Source organism: Lithobates pipiens, unplaced genomic scaffold, assembly GCF_037356315.1.
Source record: "Lithobates pipiens isolate NorthernLeopardFrog02 unplaced genomic scaffold, aLitPip1_a1.2 Scaffold_19, whole genome shotgun sequence".
Lineage (NCBI taxonomy): Eukaryota > Metazoa > Chordata > Amphibia > Anura > Ranidae > Lithobates > Lithobates pipiens.
The window spans coordinates 340,569,180-340,577,056 of record NW_027507764.1 but is presented as its reverse complement, the minus strand read 5'-3'; the positions used below and the strand labels follow the sequence as shown (position 1 = coordinate 340,577,056).

The following is a 7,877-nucleotide window of genomic DNA, read 5'->3' as shown; positions in this document are numbered from 1 at the left end:
CATACATAACAATATATTTTACTCCTTCTCCGATCTTCAATTAAAATACAACCTTGCTCCTAAAGAACAAATGACTTATGAGAAGATAAAACAATTCTACCAAAAGTACTACTCCCTGACCTTTCACCCCCCCCCCCTCACAGTTTGAGCAGATTTGCATATCCTCCCCTGGAGCTAAAGGTTTAATATCCAAAATTTACAAAAATCTGAATGAATTTAATATGTCTGACAAATCTCACCCCATGCTCAAATGGGAATCAGACTTAAACATTTCATTCTCCACCGAACAATGGGACACTATATTTGTAAACTTACACAAATCTTCCAAAACTACCTCTATTAGAGAATCTGCCACTAAACTGCTCTATAGGTGGTATCTTACCCCCTCCAAACTTAATTCTTGTAATGTAACTTCCTTAACTTTCTCAAGCATTTACGTAAACCCTTTTCCTCCAACACCTTTATGACTCCTACTTCAATGTGTGAATTATGTCACTAAAAATATTATCAATTAAGCAATACTGTATGATCACCTTATATCTTTACTTGTACAATTCATTCTACTGTAAATTTTTGTATCTTGACCTTATCCATAATAAAAACCATTTGTAAACAAAAAAAAAGAACCTCAAGATTCTGTGTGGTAGATACAAACCATCTATCACTGACAGGGGTTTTCTATCACAGTGGATACAAAACATGAGTCTATTAAATTCCAATGGGCAGGGGTAGTTTAGGAGCGGTGTATACACTGCTCGCAAACCACTCCAAAGATGCAGCTTGCAGAACTTTTTCTAATGTCCTGCAAGCGCACCACCCCAGTTTGAAAGAACTCGGTCTCTCACACTGGAACTGCAGATGAGGAATTTTTCAGGGGCTTTACAGGCACTATTTTTAGCGCTAAAGTGCCTGAAAAACGCCCCAGTGTGAAAGGGGTCTAAAAGTAGCAGAGATAATCCAGACAGGAAGTATTAACTCTGCCGCAGGCCAGGTCTGCCTGAGATGTAGGAGACTCAATTGATGATGTCAGATCCGAGAGGCATAAGGAGGGTGTGGCTATATGCTCTGAAGCTGCCCAGCCTCTATGTCAAGCCTGCCCCATTCATTTCAATGATCAGCCTTTTATAGTTCATGAAACTACAAGGCTCAGCTACAACTAAAATAACATTAAGTACTACAAAACTATCAAACAAGCAAATACTGGATCTATGGTACATATATCTTCACAGTGAAATACAAATAATAAAGTAAAAAATAAGTAGTTAAATGAACATAAATATTAACGGACTTCATAATATTAAAAAGCAAGCTTGGTCATAAAAATGTGTATAAATTTAAAGAAAAAATATATACATATGTAAAAAAGAATATATAAACAATGCAATATGTATGCAAAAATGTACGTGTATGCAGGTTTGTGACAGATGAGAACACTAAACAGTGTCCCTAGGCATTTTGCTGATTTTCATGAAGAATCCTCTGAGGGTCTGAGAATATTGGTCATTGAGCCCATTTCTAGAAAATTATCACCTACTAAAGTTAAAATACCACCTGCTGAACATTGTAAAAGGTTAACACAATCATCTGATGATGTGCCTTTATTAGTCAGTAGGTTCCTGTACCATTGCTCCCTCTAGGGGATTTTTATTGTTATTACTATTATTGTTCTTTTATAACTACTATTATTATTTAGCCTTTTATTCCATTATTTTTCACTGTCAATATCTATCTATCTCTAGATATATATGTAACACTTTGCTCTTCAGTTTTATACAGATGATTTTTAATATTATGAATTCAGCAGTTTATTTTCATTTAACTACTTATTTTTAACTTTGTTGTTGGCTCACTGTGTATATATACTGTATATACCATAGCTCCAGTTCCTGCTAAGATAATTTGGTAGTGTTAAATCAGGTTAGGGAGTCTCCAAATCAAGACAGTGAGCCCAAATCGATAAAAAGGAAACGGTGCTTTTATTCCATACACTGCAGTGGAGAAACACAATACACAGTTCTCAATAAAGCAGTAAAGTGAAAGTGTTTCTGAGGTTACATCTACAGGCTATACAATGTTATATGTTTGAATATGCATAAGGTCTAGGCGTGTTAAAGGTGTGACCATATAGTTTAGTCCAATCAGCATTCATATCTTCTTAGTGACAAAGGAACAGTTAAATGGATCATCACATGACTGGCAAAAAAATTGAATTCAGCAGTATCTGGTCAGTTCAGACTAAAAGCCTAATTTGAGCAGCTTTCTGGGTTCTTGTCCGTAGTTTGTGTCATCACATATCCAACAGTTTCGATTTCACAGGAATTGAAACAAACCATCTAAGAAGGAAAAAACAATATATATAACAATATATTGTTATATATTATCAGACCCCTATAATTCTACTCAGTAGTGTGTAATGTTATTTTAGCTGTAGCTGAGCTTTGTAGTTCCATGAAAACTGCATTACTGTTTTAGCTGGCAACTTATTTGTTTTATTGGACAAATTCTTGGGCTGTACATACCTCTGCATGTCAGCAAGTTTACTCTGCTGCTTCCTGTTGGAAAGATGACATATGAAGTGTATGTTACCACAACAATAACGATTCTTAATATATTGTATGTATACTGTATGTGTCAGAAGTTCTCAAAGTGATTGTAAAGGCAGAAGTTTTTTTTTTTTTTAATCTTAATGCATCCCACTGCTGTTAATCAAAATCAGTCAGCCAATCAGGAGAGAGAGGGGACGGGGCTGGATCATGGCCCTGTGTCTGAACAGATACAGGGAGCTGTGACTCGGCACGGGGGGCACTTAACAGGAGGGAGGGGCCAGGAGAACAGAAGAGGGACCCAAGAAGAGGAGGATCCAGGCTACTCTGTACAAAAACAATTGCACAGAGCAAGTAAGTATAACATGTTTGTTATTTAAAAAAAAAAAAAGACTTTACAACTGACTTTAATGTAGAAATAATATTTTTTATTTAATTTTTGTAAAATACCAGGTGACCCTGCCTGTTTCTCTGGAGTCCTTTTTCAAACTAAGCACACCAAGCACAGAAGCAGATCAGTTTGCATCCCATGGATCAGTGTTAGGAGTTGCAGGATGCTGTACACATGCACGGCATGCCTGTATTCCCTGTAGTCAGTTTTATGGGCACGCCATACCCTGCCCTGCTGTATTGTAGGTGTAGCCTTTGGCAGATTAGCTCTGCCTTCTGGAATGCAGCACACAGACAGGGAACATATGTCCCTGCTCTGTGTTATATTAAATTGTGCCAGCCCACTTGCTGCAGAGGCACACCCCAGACTATGGGGATGCATAGCTCCCAACTGTCCCTGATTTCGACGGACTGTCCCTGATTTGGAGCAATATCCCTCTGTCCCTCATTCCTCCTCATTTATTCCTCATTTTGGTCTGATCTATATAGTTGTATATAAAATGTACATTTTATCTATCAAAAAGTGTTTTCCAGCACTAAACCTTTCATCTGACCTCTAAATTGCTGCATTTGTAAATTCCAAAAGCCAACATAAAGGAATAGTAATGGTAAAAAAAGGACTTGTGGGTTTAACCAATCGTGGTTTTTTGTACAAGTCTCCTTTAAGGGGGCGTGGCAAGGGGGGTGTGTCCTATGCCTGCATAGTTTTGCTGAAAGGTGTCCCTCATTCCCATCTCAAAAAAGTTGGGAGGTATGGGGATGAAGGAGATAAAGGAGGCTGGGCTGTCATGTGACCGTAGAATAAAAATTCAGTAATAGGTAAAAAAGCAAGTATTTTGGGTAAATGTACAGGCAATTTTAGCTAACCTGACATTTATTCCACTGTGTTCATAAATACTTAAAATTGCTGAACCAAGAGGATGAATTACAGAGTAAATCTGGGTAAAACTAACAAAATATATTCAGTACATCACTATAAAACAAGCATATTTTGCAATGTTTTGTATCTCTAAAAACATGGCACATGCAAATAAACTGCTGATCCTGCACAAAAGCAGCGAGCTCCTAAATTACTGTTCTGGGTTGACAATCCTGCCTTTGCAGCATTAATATCCCAATAAGTTTCTGTGAGTTATGTCCTGCTGGATTACCAAACACTTCTACTTATTTCTATAACATAAAGGTGTGTTCTGTAGTCAAGCCTTGGGTGGTGGGGTGGGGTTGCTAAGGTAGACCTAACACCATAGTTTGGGATTTTTAGTACAGCATGAGCACTGGGTGGTCAGTTTACAACAGAAAGTTAGAAGCTCCCTGCGTGAATTGCAGGATCGGCAGGTATTCGTTTTAGTACTTTTAACAGCATTTTTAAAGAGATAACACATTTATAAATTGTCCAAAGATTGCAGGGATGCAATGAATGTTATTTATTTTTTGTATTTGCCCACACATACATAAATTATTCAAATATTTATTAAAAAATTTAAATATTTAAATATTCACACCTTGCTGTGAAATTTGAACATTGACTGGAGTTGAGTTTTAACAATATTACTCTAAACTCTTATTTTTGGAGCATATGAGGCTTTAATTTGGTATAGCTGTTTTAATACCCTTGTGACCTTGTATATTTTTGTTTTACTGTCAATGGAGAAACAAAAAAGCAACACCACATTTGCTACTAATGTTACCAAATATGTGCACGCTTGATATATATATATATATATATATATATATATATATATATATTTATATATATATATATATATATATATATATATATATACTGGTATATGGTACATTTTCAAGGGGTTAGGCTTATGCCTATTCTATCCATGCTTCAAGATTAGGGATGAGCTTCGTGTTCGAATACCGAACGCTATGGGCCGTTCGTGCCAAATTCGTGTGGCGCTCACGACCCACAATGCACTGCGCCATCGCAGTGCATTGCTGGCTGATGATTGGCCAAGCATGCACTGTGACCCCACATGCTTGGCCAATCATGGCACCGGCAGCGAGGAGAGCAGGATGCCTGTGGCCAATCATAGCTCAGGCTGTGTAGTACACTCCCCACGCTATATAAGGCCGCCAGCCTTGTGTTGGCGTCTGTAGGAGTTAGTGGGTGTTCTCTGTGTACCTTCAACACAGTATACACCGTTCGTTATCGGCCGATTTTGCATTCTTGCTCTTCTGTAATTGAACTGTTAGCAATCTGCAGGAGTTTGTGGGTGTTGTCTGCGTGCCCTGACCACAGTATACACCATTATATCCACCTATATAGCTAGCTATATTGCTCTTTTGTAATAGAACTTTCAGTTAGTTGTAGGAGATTGTACCAGTTGTCTGCGTGCTCTGACCGCAGTATACACCATTATATCCACCTATATAGCTAGCTATATTGCTCTTTTGTAATAGAGCTTGCAGTCAGTTGTAGGAGAATGTGCGTGTTGTCTGCGTGCCCTGACCGCACTATACACCGTTATATCCACCTATATAGCTAGCTATATTGCTCTTCTGTAATAGAGCTTGCAGTCAGTTGTAGCTGTAAAATGTACCAGTTCAAAATTAAACACAGATTCTACTTAACACAACAAATCTACACAGTCCCTGTCTTGATATTACAAGCAGTTTGAAATGACTTTTTTTCCGTTAAATGTCATTTTGTGCAGGGACTGTTCTAAACACGGGAAACACGTGGCACTTCACAGGCATACTATAGCCACCCCCCAGGCACGATATTTAAAGAAATATTTCACTTTTTTTTCACTTTAATCGTCATTAAAATCAGTGCTCCCGCCAAAACAGCCATTTTTAAAAACATTTTAGGCATTGACCCATGTCCCCTAGGGCAGGAGCCAGGTCCCCAAACCCTTTTTAGCACAGTATCTTGCATATTATCCATTAAAATTAGCACTTTTTATTTCGAACGTTTGAGTCCCATAGACTTCAATGGGGTTCTAACGTTAGTATGAAGTTGCGGTCCGTTCGAAAGTTCTGGTGCGAACCGAACCGGGGGCGGGGGGGGGGGGGGGTTCGGCTCATCCCTATTCAAGATCAAAGGATTGAAATTGCTGTGGATCAAAAGATATTTAAAAAAAATCGCTGAAAGTAGATACCCCAGGATATTTAACAAACGGTCTATTGCAAAGCAGTTTCTTTCAAATTCTTTTTCTACAGGTTTTGCTAGGAGACAGGAAAAAATAGCCATCTCTCATTACAGTGTCTATTTACTATAGTGTAAAATATAGCATAGATAATGGTGGAGACAAGAGTTTAATGTATAACAAGTGGATGCAGTGCAGGGGTCAGGAGTATAATGTACAACATAGTATACAGTGGTGTGAAAATCCTCATTTCCTTTTCCTTTGCATGTTTGTCACACTTAAGTGTTTCGGAACATCAAACCAATTTAAACAATAGTCAAGGACAACACAAGTAAACACAAAATGCAATTTGTAAATGAAGGTGTTTATTATTAAAGGTGAAAAAAATCCAAACCATCATGGCCCTGTGTGAAAAAGTGATTGTCCCCTAAACCTAATAACTGGTTGGGCCACCCTTAGCAGCAACAACTGCAACCAAGCAATGAGGCTTTTACAGCGTCCTGGAGGAATTTTGGCCCACTCATCTTTGCAGAATTGTCCTAATTCAGTTACATTAGAGGGTTTTCGAGCATGAACGGCCTTTTTAAGGTCATACCACAACATCTCAATAGGATTCAGGTCAGGACTTTGGCTAGGCCACTCCAAAGTCTTCATTTTGTTTTTCTTCAGCCATTCGGTGGTGGACTTGCTGGTGTGTTTAGGATCATTGTCCTGCTGCAGAACCCAAGTTCGTTTCAGCTTGAGTACACGAACAGATGGTCGGACATTCTCCTTCAGGATCCCTTGGTAGACAGCAGAATTCATAGTTCCTTTTATCACGGCAAGTCTTCCAGGTCCTGAAGCAGCAAAACAGCCCCAGACCATCACACTACCACCACCATATTTTACTGTTGGTATAATGTTCTTTTTATGAAATGCAGTGTTCCTTCTACGCCAGATATACTTGGACACACACCTTCCAAAGAGTTCCACTTTTGTCTCATCGGTCCACAGAATGTTGTCCCAAAAGTCTTGGGGATCATTAAGATGTGTTGTGGAGAAATTGAGACGAGCTTTGATGTTCTTTTTGCTCAGCAGTGGTTTTCTCCTTGGAACTCTGCCATGCAGGCCATTTTTGCCCAGTCTTTTCCTGATAGTGGAGGCATGAACGCTGACCTTAACTGAGGCAAGTGAGGCCTGCAGTTCCTTGGACGTTGTTGTGGGGTCTTTTGTGACCTCTTGGATGAGTCGTCGCTGCGCTCTTGGGGTAATTTTGGGTGGCCGGCCACTCCTGGGAAGGTTCACCACTGTTCCATGTCTTCGCCATTTGTGGATAATGGCTCTCACTGTGGTTCGCTGGATTCCCAAAGCTTTGGAAATGGCTTTATAACCCTTTCCAGACTGATAGATCTCAATTACTTTCTTTCTCAATTGTTCGTGAATTTCTTTGGGTCTCGGCATGATGTGTAGCTTTTAGGGATCTTCTGGTGGACCTTACTGTGTCAAGCAGCTCCTATTTAAGTGATGCCTTGATTGTGAACAGGTGTGGCAATAATCAGGCCTGGGTGTGGCTAAAGAAATTGAACTCAGGTGTGGACAACCACAGTTATAGTATGTTTTAACAAGGGGGGCAATCACTTTTTCACACAGGGCCATGATGGTTTGGATTTTTTTTCACCTTTAATAATAAACACCTTCATTTACAAATTGCATTTTGTGTTTACTTGTGTTGTCCTTGACTATTGTTTAAATTGGTTTGATGTTCCGAAACACTTAAGTGTGACAAACATGCAAAGGAACAGGAAATGAGGAAGGGGGCAAACACTTTTTCACACCACTGTATACCAGGCAAGTCCAGCCCGCG

At 39.1% G+C, this 7,877-nt stretch overlaps 1 long non-coding RNA gene across 1 annotated transcript in view; it reads right to left on the bottom strand.

Annotated features, from left to right (window-relative positions):
• Positions 1-1,953: 1,953 nt before the first annotated feature.
• LOC143998304 (uncharacterized) overlaps positions 1,954-7,877 on the bottom strand; it is a 34,064-nt gene continuing 28,140 nt past the window's right edge. Inside the window, exon 2 of the long non-coding RNA XR_013277835.1 lies at positions 1,954-2,333. This is a non-coding gene — a long non-coding RNA (uncharacterized LOC143998304). The remainder of the gene's footprint in view (positions 2,334-7,877) is intronic.